We start from the raw sequence: 23,262 nt of genomic DNA on the forward strand, positions 1-23,262 counted from the left end.
GATTTTCCCTTGCTGGCACTCCAGTATAGGCTTACTCGTGCGTAGAAGATCTGATGCATGGGACTCCACTGAGGGGGAATTATTGATCTACCATGAGCGTTTCCCCTCTCTATTTTTACGTCTCAGGGAGGAATATGGGATATAAGGTGCGCTTTAACTATCCTTGCACATAACAAGTATTAACAAAGGGAAGTTGCCATAGGGGAAATCGAATCTCTGATATTAGTTATACTCCCGGTCACAATCTGATTCCTGTTGATTTTCCAACAGCGATTCTGTAGTTTCCGAAACAGCTCTTCCCTTTTATTAACTTACTTGATTCTGAATAACAGGAAATATTAGTAAATAACACCTGATTATTTTAAAACATTATGCCACATCATTAGGAACGTTATAACGTTTCATAGCAGTCTCGAACCCTGCACACGTTGTGGTAGGGGCTCTTCAAACTACATTTCCCATAGTCCTTGGGATACACACGGGAGACGCAATGACGTCCTTTGACGGGGTCACGTGGGACGCTAATGCCGCTCACAACATTAAGAAGCCGGGTTCACCATGGCGTACTCCATCTACGCGGTGCCACGGGTCGTGCTAGATACAGCCAGGACAAAGCCTTCGGAACGGTATTGTGGGGGCCCTGTTATTACGAGGGGGGAACGCTTCTGGCATAAGCGGTTTTTCACTTGTTAACGAGGGCCATCAGAGCGGACTTTTACGAGGGGGGATTGCTTCTGGCATAGGCGGTTCTTTCACTCGATAACGAGGACCATCAGAGCGGACTAGAACACTAGAGTGTTCGGATATACACGAGGGGGTTGTATCTTTCACCTTACATTTCCCTCATCATTTACTTTCAGATTGTGTTCTTTGGCGTCCTGTACACCAGACACCAGTACGAGTATATTTAATACATAAACACGGTAAGTGAAACGTCTGTTTATAACATCGACAGTGGGGTAATTGCAACAGTTACAGTTGGATATTGTTGGTTTAGAACGGCTTTTGAGCTGTTCGCAGTGTTACTAGGCACTTGGTACAGGTGTCTGCACAAAGGCAGAGAAATGGTCTATTAGAAGGTATGCATGCCTTATATACATTAGACTACATAGGGACTATTAATTTTCTTGTGAAAATAGCCCATGCACGATACTGCATTTGGGGCTTCCTAAACAACACTAGACACACCGTTTTAGTGGCCAAAAACAATGTACAATACTGAAAGTTTGAATGGGTGGATATACACAAGGGTTCCTTATCCGCCCTTTCTGTTCTTCTTTCTTTGCCACAGTGATTGTTTTCCCGCACTTAAGGGGACACTCTCCATACATTACACAGGATTGGTATGGATTAATTGGACCTACCTCCCTGTTGGGGTAATAATTTTTCTCCGGAATACGGGGTAACCCTGAGAGAAACCGAATGCGATGGTCCTGACGAAGACCGGAGTGACCATACAGGCGCATCAAGAGCGGTCGAAACATGTTGACTCTGGCAGTGGTAGGAGGGAAGCCTTGAGGTTCCTAATTATCTCCTGAAGGCATTTTCCCATCCTCTGTTCACTTATTTTTTAATCCTGGTAGAGGTGCCAAGAAAAGTCTAATAAAGTTTGTATTCTGGTTGACACCTTTAATCAGTTTTAAATCACTCCTTATACTGCACAATTTCTTTGTCGCACTTTTCGGTTGGAAACACTTGGTGTTTGCACTATCTTCACCTCATTGGATGTGTTAAGTGTTGTGTTTGTTTAGGTTGTTTGACTATATGTTGTGTTAAGAGAAATGTATTATTTTTTCCCCCTCCCTTATGCTCCGTCCTGTGTGGGGTACACCAGGGCGTATTGTAAGCAGGCCCAATGATGAAGCATGTCACATACCTCGGTATGTGAGTGAGGGCAGTTTTTTTCAAATAGAGTGATTTGCCCTATTGGGGCTGGCTCTATTCCTCACCGTATTAGTATATATGGTGTTATTATTTACTCTACCCACCCCTTTTGTGTGTAAGCAATAGGTCTCTGGGGGTTCGGGGTGACAGAGTTTAAACTTATTTTGACCCTCGCCCCTCCTTTGTGATTATATGTATGAAACAGGTGACAAGGTTCAGAGTTTCTTAGCTAACACTCCAAGCCAAAATCAATATGGGATGACACTCAAGGCCTAAAAACAACTACCGAAAGCTTGACATATCATGACAAGACAAAAGCAGACACAATACATTATATTCCAAAGACCAAAGCAAAGACAGAAAAGGGACTTTTTTAGAGGGCCTTATGTTCCCCCGTGTTTCACAGAAACAGGCTACAGAATCCAGGAACAATATAGAAGAGGGCGGAATTAGGGCAGCGATAACACCTTGAAGGTTAACAAAGCTTCAGTGCCTGATAGCGTCAGCAGGAACTTCTACTCAGCCAAACTAGCACCACTTCTTAAGTAGATGTTCCACCTATTTTGGGACACTGGGATGATTACACCTTCTATGGAGGGCCACCATTATGATAATTCTGAAACACTATAAGGACCGTTCTGAATGTGCAGTGTAGAGGCAAAAAAACATTTGACAGGGTGAAGTGATCATTTATGGAACTAGTACTCAAAAAATTCAAACTGGGAGACCAATTTATAAAAGTCCTAATGGCTAGTTATCTAGCCCTGAAAGCCATGATGATCATAGTTGGAGCATGGTCAGAGACTTTGGTTCTTTCCTGAGGAAGGGATGCCCTGAGTCGCCATTGCTGTATGGCCTCGTTATACAATCACTAGCCATGTCAATCAGAGTGACCGGGGATGTTGAGGGCATTTTCTGTGGAGGTACAGAGCATACAATTCCCCTTTTTGCTAACAATATCTTGTTGTCAACACAAGTGTGGGATGCACAGCAAGAGCTAATATCAACAGTCAATGATCCATTTCATCCAAGTTGTGTCCATGCTAGTCTTTATTGTTCTTAGAAATAGCATAAAAAACAACCAACACGTTTCGTCCACTGCCTCAAGGCATAATCTTATATTTCCCAATACAGTAGGTGCCTCAGGTGTAATAGAGAGTGCGGCCCGTCTCTGACCGTCAGAAAATCTAATAACTTGTGTTTTCCCAATCCTCACGTTTGTCCCATCGTTCCAGGAAGGTATATAATTCTTCAAGTACATTTAGTGATTACAGCACACATGTCAACTTCTAAAATTGACGTCCTTGCGAGGGGTAGCCAATTTTATGCCCTGAGGAAGTCCACAAATTGTGGACGTCACGAGTTTGCTGTTTTTTATGCTATTCCTAAGAACAATAAAGACTAACATGGCCACAATTTGGATGAAATGGATCACTGACTGTTGATGTTAGATCTTGTGGTGCATCCCACACTTATGTGTTGAACTGTTTGGATCTTTTCGGATCGTTCTATGGAAACAGCGTTAGGAGTGGGTGTGCACGCGACGTTGCTTTCAAATATTTTGTTTTGGACTTTATTTTGGGGAAATTGGGAGGGAAGTGTGACAGGTCTATGGGCTTGATGTTTCCCTGTTTTTAATATCTTGTTGTCAATGGAAGAACCAGAACCCACACTTCATTCACTGCTGGTAGATCTAGTGAAGTATGGTTAGGCCTCAGGGTACAAGATTAACAACCATAAGACAGAAATTCTTCCACTGGGACTGAAGGCCAAAAACATACGGGCCTTAACACGGAGGGTCCACTTTAAAAAAACAAATCGCAACAGGAATGATAAAATGCCTGGGGATACAAATGACACCTTTTCCCACTAGGTGGTATGCGACAAATATACCTAAACAATGCAATAAATCAGAATGATTTACTGAAATGGGAGAATTTGTATACATACTGGCTTGGTCACATAGCAGCAATCAAAGTGAACAGAATTCCTAGACTGTTGTACATTTTCCAGGCGTTCCCACGTTGCATAGAAAGATAGATTTTATGATCTACAGCAGACTTTAGTAAACTGCATTTGACGTGGAAGGCCACACAAAGTTTCAAAGAAGATGCGGAGAACTCGTAGAGAGAAAGTAGGTTTTGGCTTCCAATAAGTTCTTAACTACTGCAGAGAAGCTGAATTACAAATAGTAAGAGAGTGATTCAGAAGGATATTGGACAGATTTTGAGTCAATATAGCTATAGGGGTGGTGGGAAGGACACTTTAGGAACTAATATAGCATTTGTATAAACATATGTCCAGGAATATCTATAGCATGCAAATAAATACTTTACAAGATGTCTGGAGCAAAATAGCCACCTATTAGAAATTGGGTCTCTATATGGTGGAGGCATAACCCTCTCCAAGTAGGGGCCACAATCCTAGTCAGGGAAAGCTAGATACACTAAAAGATAACCTATGCTCACACTCTGGTAGCTTGGCACAGCTGTCGAGCTTATCTAAAGAGGCAAAGTGTAGAGCATTTGTGCAACACACAGAGTAACACAATAAAAAATGCTTTAGCACCATTTAAATGCTCCAAACATAGTTAGTAAAATAGATTATAATTTTATGAATAAAACAAGACCAAAACAACAAAAGTCCAGTAAGTAGAACCAGAGAGATGAATTTTAAAATATTGAATCAAAATCTAATGCTTAGAGTCAAATAGCTCTTAGGTGTTACTTGAGGTCACGCTAGACTGGGGTAAATCCAAAGTTCAGGCCAATCACAAATCAGGCCAGGCCAGCTACAGGATGCAGTGATGTCCTCGGATCGACACTGCGTCGGTTCCAATCAGCGCAGTCATCCCTGTGTCAGTTTTGATGGTTCTGGACAGCAAAAATCACCTTTCAAGGGCCCAGGACTGGATTAACATCACTTGGCAGGGCAAGACTCACAGATGGCAGAGTCCAGGTTCTGTTGCAGAGTTGAAGGAAGTCTTTGATGGCCCGGAGACTCCAGAACAGAGGGAGAGCTAACAAGCCCTTGGAGTCACTCTGGGTTCAAGTGAGATGGGTTCAATCATTGTCCTGAGCAGGGCAGAGTTCAGCAGGCAGGCCGATTGCAAGCTCATTGCGTGCAGTATTCGATTCAGAGGTTGTGACCCTCTGAGGGAAGGCGCATCCATTGTAGTGCCACCTTCTACCTTGGCAGTATCACTGAACTTGCAACTGTGTGTGTGGAATCGGATTGTCTGATGTGATTTATATCATCACGAACCACATGTTGTGCCTCATTTCAGGGAGGTGTGGAGAACTCCACTGTGGGTTGATTGGAACTGGATTGCCTGGTGCCACTCGGATCATCGCACACCCAACATTGTGCCTCATTCGAGAAAAGTACAGCGAACCCGAATGTGCGTTGATTTTAATCTGATTTTCTGGTGCGACTTGGATCAATACACACCAGACGTTGTGTATCACTTCCCATGGGGTGCGGGGACAGCTGTACCCTTCATTCACTGAATGTTCCATTTTGTTCTAAGTGCGGCAATCCAACTACCCTCCCCTCCTCGGCCCAATGACTTTGTGTTTTCAGTAAAAATTGCCTGGATCGGACTTGGGTGGTGAGAGTAAGGGACTGGGCTGAGGAACATTTCTGAGAGTGCTCCGAAGCGGGTTGAGAGACTGCGTGCCCCCTCCCCCCACCCCTGTGCTTTGCAGGACTGGGCTTGTGCCGGGAGGCAAATTGAGGGGCCTCTTGAGTGAACTGGGACAACCTCTAACCGTTTGTACTCCGGATAAAGTATGTGAACTTCCTGAGACGTGGCCAACCCGGTTGCCTGGTTACTCTAATAGTGACTCTAACCTTCTTCCCTGTGCCCCTGACTAAGTGTGATACCAGTCTTAAACCAGTATAGTGAGGAGTGTTGTTTTTTACTCTGACCTGTGGGCAAAGTAGTGGAGGGGTAACTGAGAGGTGAGGGAGGGATTGTGCAATGGGATCGCATTCATGTCAACTCACCTGCCGGATATCATTTGCACTGCGTTACGGTGCTCAGTGCGTGTGTATACAGTGTGTGCTTCATGCAGACTTGACAATATTCTTTGCACCGTGTTACAGTGCTGTGTGGTAGTGTGGGAGACGGTGCTGCATGAGAACAGCCAGATAATAGTTGCACCATGCAGCGGTGTTGTTTTATTTGGTTGTTTTATTACCTAACGAATACTTAGTAGAATACTTCGTTTTGATATTGGTTTGACCCATGCAGCCTTGTCTCCCCAGTGCTGCTGAAAATAATTATAAAATCCTGTGTGTAAATATTCCTGATGTTTTGACTTGGGGTGCACCCTAGAAATATATGTATTTTAATTGTGTTATTTGCCAGGATTGGGCCAGTTCTGACAAGGTATCGCACTGCATAAGGTTGCTGGGATAAAATAGGATTCTTCACAAGTGTGTATAGTACTGATGTAATTTTTAACACTGTTGGGCCTAGTACTGCCTTTAATATTTCCAAGTGTGATTTATAACCAGAGATACATGATGTTCATGCTGTCTTAATTAATGTGCGCATTGAATTCAATCTTTATTTACATACACCACGTGTGAAGTCTCTTTTGTGATGCTCAGTGTATTTATTGTGTAAGAGTGCTGTGCTAATGCTTTACACATTGCTGTTAGACCTGGCACCATTGGCGTGTGTCTCCCTTTCATTTTTTTCTGTTGCCTCATGTGTTTTTGCTGGTGTTAGATGCTCAGAGCACTGTGCCACTGCCAACCAGTGTCACAGTGCAAGTGCTCCCTGCGTAAATTGCTATATTGATTGGATTCCATGATTGGCTTATTTGGTTTACTGTCAGACCCTAGTACAGTGCACCAGGAGTGCCCAGGGCTTGTAAATCCAAATGCTGCTGGTGGGCTTGCAGCACTGGTTGTGTCACCCACCAAAGCAGCCTTGTAAAATGTGTCTAAGGTCTGCCCTTGCAGAGCCTGCGTGCAGTCTGGTACTGTCATGCTGACTGAGCAAGTGCACCCACTTTCCAGTCCCTAAACCTTCCCTTACCTTCATGTTAGTCACCCCTATGGTAGGCCCAAGGGCAGGGTGCATTGTAAGTATAAGGTAGGACAAGCCCTGATGTGTGTGGCATGTCCTAATAGTGAGTTACAGCCATTTTCGTTTTTCACTATTGCAAGGCTACTTGTTCTCCATAGGCCAGAATGGGCTGTTAGAATTATTACATTCTATAATCCTAACAGACTCAGGGAACATGGTAGAAATTCGAGTTTAGTATGCCTGAAGTCAGAATAATAAAAGACATATTTTAGTAAAGTTTATTTTAATATTCTGCGTTTGCAAATGCCACTCTTAGAAAGTAGGTATTTGCTAAACCTGGGCGTAGTTCGCGAAGTAGCGCTACGCGAAGCTACGCGAAGTGCACTTCGCACTACGCGAACTTCACGTAGCACTACGCGAGCTGCATAGTAGCATGTTCGCACTGTGCAAGATGCGTTTTCAATGATTGCACAGTGCGGACAAGCATCCGGCACTGTGCAATCATTGAAAACGGCATCTTGCACAGTGCGAGCTGTAGTTTTCTGCTGCTCAAGTAGATTATTACTCGAGCGGCAGCTTTCTCAACGCAAACTGGTAGTTTCTCATTGAGAGCAGTCGCGAGCATGCGCAATCACTCACAATGAGAAACCTGACCTCCCCGCGTTGAGAATCTCGTCGGGATGTCATTTTGCTTGCTCGCGGTCGCGAATATGACGTTCAGGACCGCGAACAAGCAAAAAATGACCACTGCACTACGCTTGTTCGCACTGTGCTACGTGCAGCTCGCGTAGTGCGAAGTTGCGCAAACTTCGCAAACTCCGCGAGCGTAGCTTAGTACTTCGCCCAGGGTTAGTATTTGCTTGCCTAACCTTTCAAGCCCGCCTCTGCTAGGATGTGTATCTGCTGTCTGGTTTCTGTGAGTTACAGGGCTGGGAAATTCCAAAGGGCAGGGCTAGGTAGCCCGGTGGTGAATAGAGGAATTTACATCCAGATGGGTGGGAGGAGTGCACCTGGGCTCTGAATAGGACTGTGCTTTTCCACCATAATGCTGGCTCCACCTCCTGTGGAGTGTCTGATGTCTCTAGCCTGCTCCCTGAATAGAAAGTCAGAGTCATATCCACAGAGTGCTCCAGAACTGGTTTAGACTAGGCAAAGGCCCCTCAGCCCCAGAGGAGCAAAGGATTTAGGGGTATAAGTATTGGGACCTGCTCCCAAGAAATTAGATCCAGATCAGAAAACAATACTTCAGAAACCTCTGAAGTTACAAGAAGAAACCTCTGCCTGAAGAGAAGGAACTGGGAAAGCTAAAGGAGGAATACTGTCCCTAACTTGGGGGATTGGCCTGCAGTGGTTACCTTGCTGCTGAAGGAGAGGAGAAAGACTTAAAAGACTTTATTTTCCACTTGTGCAAAAGATCTCCAAGGGCTTGTAGTGAGATTGCCCCCTGAACGAAGTCCCAGGACCAGTGGACTTCACCCGCCTCGAGGAGAGCTGCTGGAAACGCTGTTTTCCATAGCGCTGAGGCAGGGAGCTGTGTGCGCCTCGTACGATTGACTCGTGTACTGTGAAGCACCGTGCCAAGCCCGTCTACCTCAATCAAAGCGGCTCTGCGCCCAACGACTCGTACCAACGAAGTCAACGAGCCATAGCGCTGAGGGCCTGGATTGAGGCAAGGAATGCCACTGATGATTTAGTGAATTATGAGTATGCAGAGCAGCAACTGGAGGAGCCACTGGTTCAGGAGAGGAGGGGAGTACCCTCCCCAGTGGTTAGCTGTGTTTCTGCCTGAGGCCTGTCGCTAGAAGAGTTGGCAGACAGGAAGGAAACCAGGATGCATGAAATGGAGATGGCAAAGCTCAAATTGAATGGGCAACTGGAGCTGGAAAGCAAAAAGCTGGCTCTGGAGGAGAGAACAATACAAATGGAGCATGACATGGCTTTGAGGGAATTCGAACTAAAGGCTAAGAGTTTAGAGCTTAATCCCTCTGGTGGCAGCACACCGCCAGTGCAGGTAGAATCAAGGGTGTACATACCAAAGGAGGTGGTTAAAGAATTTTTTAAGAATGATGAAATAGGGCAGTGGTTCAAGGCCTACGAGGTAGCTATGTCCTCCCACCGGGTCCCTGAGAAAGATCGGGGAGCGGGGTTGTGGGGACGGTTCCTAAGTGAGGGGAGGGACACACTGCTGGATTTGCCCTCAGAGGTTCATAATTCTTATCCCCACATGAAGGATGCTTTGATGGCCGGGTATGGGTTAACTCCTGAGTTGTATAGGCAAAGGTTCAGGGGCTGCACAAAGATTCCTAACAGTACTTATGTTGAGTATGTAACTTTTTTCTGCAGAGCATTGGATGGTTGGGTAAAGGGTAGCAAGGTTGATGATTTTCAAGGGCTTCTTGATTTATTTGCATGGGAGCACTTGTCCAGTAACTGTTTTCCTGAGCTACGCCAGCACCTGATTGATAGTAGGCTGACTAACCCTAGGAAGCTTGCTGAGGAGGCGGACCGATAGGTCAGTACCAGGGTCCACAAGGGTCACATGGGAGACTCCGCTAAGGGTGGGCAGGGTCCCCAGCAGAAGAGCGGGGGGACAAGCGTAAACAGAGGGAGTTCCAAAGAAGGCACCAAAGTAATCCCCAAGGGGACAAGGGAAAGGTTCTCAGCCTCCCCCTCTCCAGAAACCAACCGGGGCCCGACAGGTCCCCCTGTTCAAAGAGGGCCCCCAAGGTGTTACAAGTGTGGTGAACTGGGTCATTTTGCCTCTGATTCCAAGTATCGCCTTTTTGGTAAACCAGCACCCAAGAAATTAGATCCAGATCAGAAAACGATACTTCAGAAACCTCTGAAGTTACAAGAAGAAACCTCTGCCTGAAGAGAAGGAACTAAGAAAGCTGAAGGAGGAATACTGTCCCTGACCTGGAGGATTGGTCTGCAGTGGTTACCTTGCTGCTGAAGGAGAGGAGAAAGACTTAAAAGACTTTATTTTCCACTTGTGCAAAAGATCTCCAAGGGTTTGTAGTGAGCTTGCCCACCAAACGAAGTCCCAGGACCAGTGGACTTCACCCGCCTCGAGGAGAGCTGCTGGAAACGCTGTTTTCCGTAGCGCCGAGGCGGGGAGCTGTGTGCACCTCGTACGATTGACTTGTGTCCTGTGAAGCACTGTGCCAAGCCCATCCACCTCAATCAAAGTGGCTCTGTGTCCAACGACTCGTACCAACGAAGTCAACGAGCCGTAGCTTGCACCGTGACAGGGGGACAACGCACCGTACATCGCTTCACCTCATCGAGCCGCCCTGGTCGGTATGACTCATACCCTGCCGCTGAGTTCAAGTCTACGAATCGCACCGGGAGTTGGGTACGCTTTGCACTGCCGCCTCACAACGTGATCGGAACGCACCGCACCAAGAATCATCCACCTCAATCATCGCAGCTCTGGGCTCAACGACTTGCACCGACGACATCAACGAGCCGCAGCCCACACCGTGAAAGGAGGACAACGCACCGTGCAACGCTTTCTTTTTGCAAAGCCCGGCCGTGCCGGACACATCACAAATAAGGTACTGTGTAGGACTCGCACAGCACTCTGATCGCATAGGACCGAAGCGTCCGCTGCGCTTGTTAGACTCTGAGTGCTCTTTTTCATCACCGTGAGAGCCAGACAAAGGGTACGAATCGCACAGAACTCTAAGAATAAGCATTTTAACAAGAACTCTTTATTGCTAATAGTATTGTGGATTATTTCTGTTGTTATTTGGTCTTGTGCTAAGTCTTTATATAAAAGCGAACTATTTTTGATATACTACCAGTGTGGTGTCCATTTGTAGTGTTGTCACTTGATTACTGTATGTGTTCACAAATGCTTTACACACTGCCCGTGAGATAAGCCTTGCTGCTCGTGCCAAGCTACCAAGGGGGTGAGCAGGGGTTATTTTGGGAGTGTACCCCCTTACCCTGACTAGAGGAGAGGGTCCCTATTTGCCGCAAGTACCTACCTGTGCCAACTAGAGACCCCCAATTCTAACAATTGCCTCCATTACAAGCCTGGCTGTTCAGTGCCAAGCTACCCGAGGGTGAGTTATACAGTGAGTGTAATCCCCTAACCCTGACAGGAGTGTAGGTTCTTCCTGGCTTGGGCACAGCCTTAGCCAACCAGAAAGTGCCAGTTCCAACACTCTTCTACCAGACAGGTATTTTCAAGTCACAGACATGCTACCAAGGGGGTAAACCTGGTGGGCGGGGGTTATAAAAAAAAGCCTTGTGCTTTTCCAACCTGTTAGAGGTTTAGCAACAAGAACAAAGTAGTGCTACCCTTTTTCAACATACCAGTAACAAGGAGGATTAGCCCTCTCTGGAAATTTCCTCTTCTCTCTCCCTGTTTTTGATATATCTGTGGGGGGTAATCAGCCCTTTGTGTGAGAAACAGGACATTGCCTGCTCAGATACCCCAGCCTCATCCCCTCTCTTCCTGCCCAGGAAGTGTTATCAGAATACACATGAGTTTTTAGTCACACCCACACTTCCTGTGTTTGTAGCTGTCTAGAGGGAATGCAGACAGTGTAGATGTCACCCACATCAGACGTGTATTGGAGACAGGCTGCAGGCACACGGCTAGGTTAAGAGCAGAGAAATATCACTTTCTAAAAGTGGCATTTTTAAAATAGCAACGTTAAAGAGGGTTTCTCATTACTGTTCCAAAAAAGTGTATTACGGTTTTCTCAATGCTAACCTATGAGAGATGCAGGCCTCACAGTAGTGGAAAACAAATGAAGGTGTTTTTCACTACCAGGACATGCAAAACTTAAAAGCACATACTTACACAGCACCCTGCCCTATGGGCTACCTAGGGCTACCTAGGGCTACCTTAGGGGTGAGTAATGTGTAAAAAAAAGATGAGTCTAGGGCTTGACAAAAGGTTTTAAATGCCAAGTCGAAGTGGCAGTTCACTGCACACAGAGGCCATGCAATGGAAGGCCTCAGACAGGTTTGAAAGGTTTCTTGTGTGGGTGGCACAATCAGTGCTGAAGGACCAGTAGCAGCATTTAGGTTACATGTCCTGGGTATGTGGTATACCACTTTACAAGGGACTTACCAGTAAACTAAATATACCAAACAGGTGTAAACCAATTACACCAGGTTTAGAGAAGAAAGCCCATGCACTTTAGCACTGGTTAGCAGTGGTAAAGTGTTCAGCCTCCTAAAGCCAACAAAAACTAAAATGGAGAGGGAGAGAAGGATAAGAGGATATTGTCCGCCTTCATAGCAGTCAAAATTACAACAAACTAAAACAAGTTCACTACCTACTCAGCTAGAGGTTTAGGAAGTAGAAATTCTCATAATCCATGTGGCAAGTGTGTGTGGAACCCGCAGGTTGTTTTAAAATAACCCTCACTCACCTTCCTTGTGAGTGACATGCTTCATCATTGCATTCACACCCTGGCTGGTCGCCAAATGCTTCCAGTGTGTGCTACAATGGCCCAATTATAGTGGAGCTGGTTTATTGGGATTCTGACAGTGCATGTGGTGGTGATATGTGATTTTAAAATTGGCTCAGGATCTCCGCCCACTTATAGTTGTTTTAATACTGGGGTCCTGGTCAAACTTTAATAATTGTTGTGGATCTTTTTGACATATTAATTGATCCCAAATATCCTCAATGAGGTCAACATGTTTCATGAAATACTAAACAGGGGGAGGTAGAGGGAGAGATCAGCCAGGTTCGCCCTCCACGGCAATACTTATTCAAAAAAAGATCTGAGAAATTCAGATCCAGAGAACCTGGCTAACTTCTGGAACATGACACCTTAAGGTCTGTTTCAGAAACAGGGAAAGAAAACTTTTTCTTTATAGTCCCCTCACTCACCGGAGTTTCCTCACGGTGACATGCTTCATCATTGGGGCTTCTCAACCCAGCTGCGGGTTGAGGCGTGCTGCGACTATCGCGATTGCGAAGGAGCACTTTTATCTGAAGACTATGTGTCGTGTAATGTGAGAGAAAGGGGAAAATGAAGTGGAGTGAAAGAAATTAAAAATATTCTACTAGTGGGCTAAACTAACTTTCTTCAGGCCCCTAGTGGATATATTAAAAATGGGGTGATTTACTAGGAAAACCGGCTCTATTATGGAACACAGTGCCTAGTAAGCGTGTCAACTAGTTTCGAGCTGTACCCCACAGCTCTTCTTCAGGACTACAACAGGGTCCACCCCTGTGAGTACCACTCCAAAACAAAAAACAGAAAGTGAAAGGTATGATCGCCGGTCTCAAGGGGAGCCGAGTAGGTTTACCGCCGAGATAACACCTCGTAACAAGTGATTACGGGGAAATATGCCCTTCCCGCGATTGACCATGAGGTTCAGTGAAACCTTGTAAAAAATTTACCAATGAATTGCAAAGAAAAGAGTATGTATATTCAAATATTAATATAGGCATACCTTTCACTTTCTGTTTTTTGTTTTGGAGTGGTACTCACAGGGCTGGACCCTGTTGTAGTCCTGAAGAAGAGCTGTGGGGTACAGCTCGAAACTAGTTGACACGCTTACTAGGCACTGTGTTCCATAATAGAGCCGGTTTTCCTAGTAAATCACCCCATTTTTAATATATCCACTAGGGGCCTGAATAAAGTTAGTTTAGCCCACTAGTAGGATATTTTTCATTTCTTTCACTCCACTTCATTTTCCCCTTTCTCTCACATTACACGACACATAGTCTTCAGATAAAAGTGCTCCTTCGCAATCGCGATAGTCGCAGCACGCCTCAACCCGCAGCTGGGTTGAGAAGCCCCAATGATGAAGCATGTCACCGTGAGGAAACTCCGGTGAGTGAGGGGACTATAAAGAAAAAGTTTTCTTTCCCTGTTTCTGAAACAGACCTTAAGGTGTCATGTTCCAGAAGTTAGCCAGGTTCTCTGGATCTGAATTTCTCAGATCTTTTTTTGAATAAGTCAACATGTTTCAGCCATCTACCGAGTGCCTCTATGGGTCAAAATGGCTTTCGTCAGCACCAAGTATCATAACACGTGCACGCTATGGCATGAAAAATAAGGGTTTGTTCTTGCAGATCCTTCAGTCATGGGGAAAGTTGACTCTCCGGTCGGCCGTATGCTGGAGTTTACTACCCCCCACCCTACCGCTCCCTCGGCCCGCACTACCACCCCGCAGCACTCCCTCCAGGAGCCACGACTGCAAACATTTATGAGTATAGCGAGTCCTCTGTGGTTTGTGTCTTGATAAACCTGCATACATTTTTTATGCAATGAAAACGTCAACAGAATTAATAAAGGTATCAACATATTTACTGGTTTCATCAGTAGTGTACTAGCACACCTCCATTAAAGCTATGTTATTAATTGCCAGACACGGTTTTAGCACTTAACTAAGAGTTTGTTCACTTGGACTTGTAGTTATCTCTAACCTATACAGGGAAGGCAGAGTGAGCGAAAGCAGCATAAGCTGGCAACACCACCATTCACTGCTGGCACAGGGTGCTAGGAGGACGCAATAAGGATGGAATAGGCTATACTAGTTAATTACTTTTCTATTTGTTTTGTTCGCTTCAGGATGTAGCAAGACCGGGTGACTGTTAATTGCTTATAGTTTTCCTTCTGGTGCTCCTATTAAGTATTCCCACTTTTTTATTTAGTGCATACTACAATGTATGATACAGATAATTGCTTACTGGTGGATTGTAGAACACAGGATAACAAGACCATATATTCTGTATCATATGCCTCTGTATTTGAAGTAGACTCCTTAGGGCTTATGATGTGCCATTCAAACAACTGACCTTTCTCATTTGCAAGGGTGTATTTATATTTTTTGAGAATTGTAGCCTGGGAAGGTTTCCCCTTGAGCTTCTGTGTTAGTGTTGGAAAACCTGCATCCCTGGGAGCCAGAAAAATGTATCTGGTGTTTCCAATATCTTCAATCCCCACAAAGAGTGGGACAAGGAAGTCAAATGTGTACTGCTGATTCTGCTTTGAAAAAAGTACTCAGAGAAGAATGGAAACAGGCATTGAAAGAAAGTTGAGTCCTCCAGAGGCTGACATAATATGTCCAACAATGGGTGGCATAATGGGAAAGGGGAATGTGTAGAATTAGGCACATCTGTCAACGTGGCAAAAGAGTTAATGTTTATGATGGGCTCATGAGAAGATGAGATGTCTTAGTAGTGCCAGAGAATTAGCCCATGAGAGACATCAGTGCATGAGTGACATGAAACAGAGAATTCGGAAGGATATCTGGTGACCAGTGGTAGAACATTCTGCGAGAAAAAGTGTAACATGTGACATCGGTGACTATTGCAAGTCACTATTAAATAGACAGTCAAACTGGTGGAATCCCCTAAATGTGCATGCAGCGAGCTGGTCATGGACATGCTGTTAGGGGAAAGCCATAACTGTTGTAGGTCCAGATTGATTATTTTTGTAGCTAGATAAAAGTGTGTTTCATGGATAATGCCACTAGAGAACTGGCAATTGAATTGATAAGGAATTTATCAGCACGTGTAATTTATGAGTTTGGAGTGAAGGGCTTTCCAGATGAATTTCTTGCAGATAATGGCACTCAGTTCCATTCAAATAAGATGGAAGGGGTGTGGAAGGAGTTGGAGCCAGTCCGCAATTTGCAGTTTGCCACTCACCGAGGAGAGCCCGGGAGAAGACGCTGACCGCTGCTGCACCGCTGCACCGCCGAGGCACTGCTGCACCGCCGAGGTGCCACTAAAGCACCCGGTCATCCCCCGGCTGATCCTTAAACCATGGGGGGGGCCTTGGTTCCTGGCTCCCGACCAGGCCCAGGCTGGCCGTTGCAGGCACCGGGCAATCCCCCGGTCGGCCGCATTGGTGGGGGCTGGTTTTGGGCCCCAGGGGGCCGTTTTTTGTTACGGCCCTGTAACAAAATCATCCGAAAACCGGCCCTGGCAATGAGTGCGGTCGCACCCCCCCCTCCGGGGGGAAGGGGGGGCCGGCCGAGCACTTTGCCAGGGGCGGTTTCAGTTCCCAGTCCGGCCCTGCTCCCGACGTTATCTCGATCTCGCTCAACATGTCCGGAGCGGAGCATGAGTGACGTGCCGTGCGGTGTGCAGTGAGCGGAGAGCGCGGGAGCTAAAAGCCGTCCCGCCGAGCCCCAACGAGCCGTCTCATGGAGCCGCAGAACCACCCTGAGCCGTAGCGGTAGTGAGGTCTGTACTAGGCCCAGGACCGAGACCAAGTTCAAAGGAGTGCTACAGTGCTACAGCAGGGGGTGGTGTTTAGTGGCACAGTGACACCGGGACACTGGGATCAAAGCAGCAGCAGCATTAGGGGGCTTCAAGGCACAGTTAGACGCAGCCAGGAGCAACAGGAGCCAAGAGCCTTAAGAGCCACAGAAAGCAAGACCAACGAAGCACAAGCATAAGCCACACATCATATTGTATATCCCAACACATCTCGCCACATGTACTACACTGTTGGCCCGCTTCTGGCACGGGCGCTGACAAAGACTGGGACAGAGCTGGGACAAAGCCAACATTAAGCCAGGGCCGGCTGGGACTAACTTGGACCACAACAGGCAGCTGCTGACCGATCGTCCACAGTAAAAAAACAAACACCTAATTAGAACTTGAAAAACAAAAGTCAAAAAGCTAAACCCAGCCACTCATCCACAGAGGATGAGATCGCGTAGGGTCCAGCGGACGCCGAAGCAGCCTCAAAAAACCCAATAGGCGAAGAAAATCCCTAGCGCCAATCAAGAGAACACAAAAAAACCAAAATCACAAACCACAACTCAATGCAGACAAATAGAGGAACGTTATAGGAAACAATGGTGCCTAGCTTATTCAACATAAATGCAATACAGTATAGGAACACAATGGAAAGCTATACGACTTAAGGTTTCCTGACCCAGCCGGGAAAGGAATTTATTCTCAAGAAACAATGTCAAAAATACAGTACAAAAATACCATGACACAAGCCTGTGCCATATCGACAAAGGAAAAGGAAAATAGGAGTAGGGTGAAAAGGGGTGTTTTTCAGGCAAAGAAAGGGAGCAAGGACAGGGCACTGTAGAAAATAAAAGATCAATAACAGTGTCGCCTGGAGTGGAATGTACACAAGCTCATTTGACAATATTGTGAGTGTCAACCCACTCATGGGTGTCGACGTTTCGATCCCTATTGCTCAACTAGATGCATGGGATCATCATCAGGACTTAAACAATAAACAAAGCATGCCTGAAATGAGATAAAGCCTGTTTAGGAGAAACAAAAGAAGATAGAAGAATTTTTAAGAACAGGTTACCACTAAGGAGTAGTTTAAGAGTTATCTGCCCACGTTGTAACACAGTCGAAATCGCAGTGTTTGAACCAGTGCAAGGTGTTTGTGCCAGGTAAAAAACTTAAAATTGCTATTTTGACAGTATTCGGAATCGCAGTGGCATGCGTGAAATTGCTGCGTTTAACGGACTGTGCAGTGAATTTTGATTGTTCCAGTTCGTCTTCTGATCTACTGGGAGTGCAGTGATAGTGCAAGTTTTCATTATTAAGTGGTTACGTGAGGGGAAGTAGCTGGGATTGACTTATGAGTCCTTACGTTGGATAGGTTATGACGGGGAAGTAGTTCATACCTCTGTGGTTCGAGGTAAGAAGCCTCACATAGGAGGTTTCCTGTACTTCTAGGTCAAGGCGGAAGTAGTAGCGCCAGGCTGGGGACACAATTAAAGATGAGTTAGTTGGAAATCTCCCTCCTCGATTGGGCAGTGAGAGGTATACATACTAGAACATACCGCGGGGTTGTGTGTCTTGGAGATCCTTAATGGGGTCCAGTCAAAATGTAACATTCGACAATTGAAAATAAAACCTCAACGCCCGTTTCCGTTTTTTGTCTGGTGATCGCACTGAAAACAAAAAATGTGACAAGGATTGGATTTACTTCAGAATATTAAGTAGGGGCTCCGAGCATTCGTGGTGGGATGGTGTCGAGGGACCTACCTTTCTCCACTCTGCAAGAGAGCGAGGAACGGGATTCAAAGTATTGGCTTCAGTGGCCATACATTCAGGGAACCAACAATGTGGTGTTCAAGCGCTGCAATACAAAAGGGAAATCGGCTCAGTGCTCGGCTCCAGGCGGGGGCCATGACTGGAAACGACTTTTATGTTCAAGTTTACTTACTCAGTCAAAAATGCGACTCGCCTCTACCGGGGGTCCAACAATGTGGTATTCGAGCGCTGCAATAAAAAAGGGGAGTCGGCTCAGTGCGCGGCTCGATACGGGGCCCATGACTCAGGACTGCTAATAAGTCCAGGATTACTTACTCAGTCAGAATGCGACTCGCCTCTACCGGGAGTACTCCGACAATGCCGGTTTCGATGTAGCGACCAGTTCGCTGGAGCGGATTGTATATTACCTCCCTGGTCACGTGATTGCTACTGCGAGTGCCATCTTGGAAAGGCTAAAGGGCTAAGGTAGCAGCCATATTGGAGTGGGGAGTGGGGTGGACTGATCAAAGGGATGTGGAGGTACATGGACTTAAATTACGGTGATAGTGACAATGTGACAGGAAAAAGGTGACTGTTGTGAACAAGTGACTGGTTTTAAAAAAACAAATATTAAAATTTTTTCGGCCCCAGATGTCAGATTATATCACAAACATCTCTTCATCATGTTGCAGTCATTTCAACTATACTCATTACCTTCTTGTAACCAAAAGGTTTTTACCATACAGTCCATTTTTTTCTGTTTCAGGATAATGTTTGCATAGATCAATAGTCCAATCACAGCAATGTGGTCCAGTCCTCGCTCCGATTGAGACCTGTATGAATGGTGTTAAATTGTATAATGGATTTTAGTTCCTCCCTGTTTAGCAGTTGTTGCAAATTGCCACCTCTCTGTGGCAGTCTGACGGTTTTCAGGATGGTCCATTTCAGGTCGTCCACTGTGTGGTTCATGTTGGCAAAATGTTCAACCAGTGGGGCGTTCAGGGTTCCACACCGTATGCGGCTTCGATGTTGACTTATTCTGGTCTTTATTTTTTGTGTCGTTTGCCCCACATACATTCGGGGGCAAGGGCATAAAATTGCATAAATCACATTGCAGCTGTTGCAGTTCGTGAAATCTTTCATGTGGATTGTGATGTTATTGTGACTAAAAGTGCGCCCCTCCAGTGTCAAATCACAAACAATACAATTTCCACATTTAACATGACCTCTCAGCGGTGGCAAACCCCAATTCGACTCAATAGTATTGTTTGAAGGCACGAGGTTATCCAAACAGAATAGTAAGAAATGCCTCAAAACGAGCATGGTACTGTCCCAGGGAGGTGCTACTCGAACCAAAGACTAGGCCAAATTCAGAGAGAATAGCCTGTGTCACAACCTTCTCTCCAATTTCAAATAAAATCAGAAAAACAATTCTGCGGCACTGGCCAACCTTAAATTCAGGACAATTAATGTTTGACAAACCTTTGTTTGCATAAAAAAAAAGTAAAAACATAAAAGACCATCTTGTCCGGGCAGCCCTCCCTGCACCACCTTCAAACAATACTATTGAGTCGAATTGGGGTTTGCCACCGCTGAGAGGTCATGTTAAATGTGGAAATTGTATTGTTTGTGATTTGACACTGGAGGGGCGCACTTTTAGTCACAATAACATCACAATCCACATGAAAGATTTCACGAACTGCAACAGCTGCAATGTGATTTATGCGATTTTATGCCCTTGCCCCCGAATGTATGTGGGGCAAACGACACAAAAAATAAAGACCAGAATAAGTCAACATCGAAGCCGCATACGGTGTGGAACCCTGAACGCCCCACTGGTTGAACATTTTGCCAACATGAACCACACAGCGGACGACCTGAAATGGACCATCCTGAAAACCGTCAGACTGCCACAGAGAGGTGGCAATTTGCAACAACTGCTAAACAGGGAGGAACTAAAATCCATTATACAATTTAACACCATTCATACAGGTCTCAATCGGAGCGAGGACTGGACCACATTGCTGTGATTGGACTATTGATCTATGCAAACATTATCCTGAAACAGAAAAAAATGGACTGTATGGTAAAAACCTTTTGGTTACAAGAAGGTAATGAGTATAGTTGAAATGACTGCAACATGATGAAGAGATGTTTGTGATATAATCTGACATCTGGGGTCGAAAAAATTTTAATATTTGTTTTTTTAAAACCAGTCACTTGTTCACAACAGTCACCTTTTTCCTGTCACATTGTCACTATCACCGTAATTTAAGTCCATGTACCTCCACATCCCTTTGATCAGTCCACCCCACTCCCCACTCCAATATGGCTGCTACCTTAGCCCTTTAGCCTTTCCAAGATGGCACTCGCAGTAGGAATCACGTGACCAGGGAGGTAATATACAATCCGCTCCAGCGAACTGGTCGCTACATCGAAACCGGCATTGTCGGAGTACCCCCGGTAGAGGCGAGTCGCATTCTGACTGAGTAAGTAATACTGGACTTATTAGCAGTCCTGAGTCATGGGCCCCGTATCGAGCCGCGCACTGAGCCGACTCCCCTTTTTTATTGCAGCGCTCGAATACCACATTGTTGGACCCCCGGTAGAGGCGAGTCGCATTTTTGACTGAGTAAGTAAACTTGAACATAAAAGTCGTTTCCAGTCATGGCCCCCGCCTGGAGCCGAGCACTGAGCCGACCTCCCTTTTGTATTGCAGCGCTTGAACACCACATTGTTGGTTCCCTGAATGTATGGCCACTGAAGCCTATACTTTGAATCCCGTTCCTCGCTCTCTTGCAGAGTGGAGAAAGGTAGGTCCCTCGACACCATCCCACCACGAATGCTCGGAGCCCCTACTTAATATTCTGAAGTAAATCCAATCCTTGTCACATTTTTTGTTTTCAGTGCGATCACCAGACAAAAAACGGAAACGGGCGTTGAGGTTTTATTTTCAATTGTCGAATGTTACATTTTGACTGGACCCCATTAAGGATCTCCAAGACACACAACCCCGCGGTATGTTCTAGTATGTATACCTCTCACTGCCCAATCGAGGAGGGAGATTTCCAACTAACTCGTCTTTAATTGTGTCCCCAGCCTGGCGCTACTACTTCCGCCTTGACCTAGAAGTACAGGAAACCTCCTATGTGAGGCTTCTTACCTCGAACCACAGAGGTATGAACTACTTCCCCGTCATAACCTATCCAACGTAAGGACTCATAAGTCAATCCCAGCTACTTCCCCTCACGTAACCACTTAATAATGAAAACTTGCACTATCACTGCACTCCCAGTAGATCAGAAGACGAACTGGAACAATCAAAATTCACTGCACAGTCCGTTAAACGCAGCAATTTCACGCATGCCACTGCGATTCCGAAAACTGTCAAAATAGCAATGTTAAGTTTTTTACCTGGCACAAACACCTTGCACTGGTTCAAACACTGCGATTTCGACTGTGTTACAACGTGGGCAGATAACTCTTAAACTACTCCTTAGTGGTAACCTGTTCTTAAAAATTCTTCTATCTTCTTTTGTTTCTCCTAAACAGGCTTTATCTCATTTCAGGCATGCTTTGTTTATTGTTTAAGTCCTGATGATGATCCCATGCATCTAGTTGAGCAATAGGGATCGAAACGTCGACACCCATGAGTGGGTTGACACTCACAATATTGTCAAATGAGCTTGTGTACATTCCACTCCAGGCGACACTGTTATTGATCTTTTATTTTCTACAGTGCCCTGTCCTTGCTCCCTTTCTTTGCCTGAAAAACACCCCTTTTCACCCTACTCCTATTTTCCTTTTCCTTTGTCGATATGGCACAGGCTTGTGTCATGGTATTTTTGTACTGTATTTTTGACATTGTTTCTTGAGAATAAATTCCTTTCCCGGCTGGGTCAGGAAACCTTAAGTCGTATAGCTTTCCATTGTGTTCCTATACTGTATTGCATTTATGTTGAATAAGCTAGGCACCATTGTTTCCTATAACGAAGTTATACCCATGGTCCTTAGCTATCCGTTGGGTCCCCCTTGTTTCTAAAAAACGACAAATAAAGGAACACCAACAGCCGCCAGAGCCCACTGGTACAGGGAAAAAAACCAGCATCAGCAATCGAGCTGGAGAGATCAGCAGAGGGCCGAGGCAAACTGAAGGCAACAGCCACAACTCCGCTCGTCATAGACAGTAATTGGAGGAAGGAAGGAGAGAAGCAAGGAGAAAGGTCAATGTCAGAATCACACGCAACCCCTAAAACTATATTTACTACCACCACAAAATTCACATCCCCCGCACACTAATAAAGTCACCAGCAACTAAATTGGCCTCCAAACAGGCATGAAGTGAACGACTTGAATGATTCCGAAAACTCATGGTTGAAGTTCCTAAGCTCCACATCAAGCCCAACAGTTAATAAGGAGACTTCACAAGACTCGAGAACAACCAAATCCAAAACATTAGCGGCCAATAAACCCCCAAGCTTAACGAAGGGGAGCCAACCATCCAGGGGGACAACCAGGTCAAAGTAGGGAATACAATTGGAACAGTAACGATATCAACCCTGAACTCCAGCAATAGTCTATTATATCAAGAGCAGAATCTGGGCGCTGGTCATTCATCATACCAAGACATTGTGCACATAGTGCCGCTATAACGTACCCAGAGCTTCTCACCTCTGTAATAGAAACACTCTGCAAAGGCACTTAACTGGCAATCGGACAAACTGGACATTGAAATAGACCTAATGAAGACAATAGCCCTCCATATAGCAGGGATAGGCACTAAACTGGACAAACTGAATAAACGGATAACAACAGCACAATCAAAATACACACTAGAACAAAGTCCCTGTACCTGGGGCCCAATTATAGACAAGCTGAGCCTCCTTTCTAATCTTTTAGAACAAATACTAGCGCTCAGACAATCAAGCCTGCCATGCTTCAAGCACAAAGAAGCTGATAACACTAAACCAACCTCTCTCAAACAGTTGGACAAAGAAAAACAAAAAGGACAAACACAGAAAAGGCAGGCCCCATGTCAAACTTGCCTGTCTCACTTAAACAAATTATACTAACAAGACAATTAAAAAAACGTGAAATGAAAGCAAGGAACAAACTATCGACAGGGAACACAGAGCATGGGTCTAAAATGTTCCCTATATTCACCACATCCAGAAAAAAAGACTACACACTAAACACTACAAGATCGTCTGGGGACCCAATGGACACATCAACTGAGGCACCAAAAAGCAGTCCCTACCTACATAAGGAAGGGATGATCAAATCTCCAAGGAACAAAGAGACCGCCTCGCGAACAGTATAGTAGAGTCCGTACAAGACAGAAAGGAAAAAGCAGCAAGGTCCAAGAAGAGCGCTGGCCCTGCAACACAAT

This window comes from Lissotriton vulgaris, chromosome 8 (genome assembly GCF_964263255.1).
Source record: "Lissotriton vulgaris chromosome 8, aLisVul1.2, whole genome shotgun sequence".
NCBI classification, from domain to species: Eukaryota; Metazoa; Chordata; class Amphibia; order Caudata; family Salamandridae; genus Lissotriton; species Lissotriton vulgaris.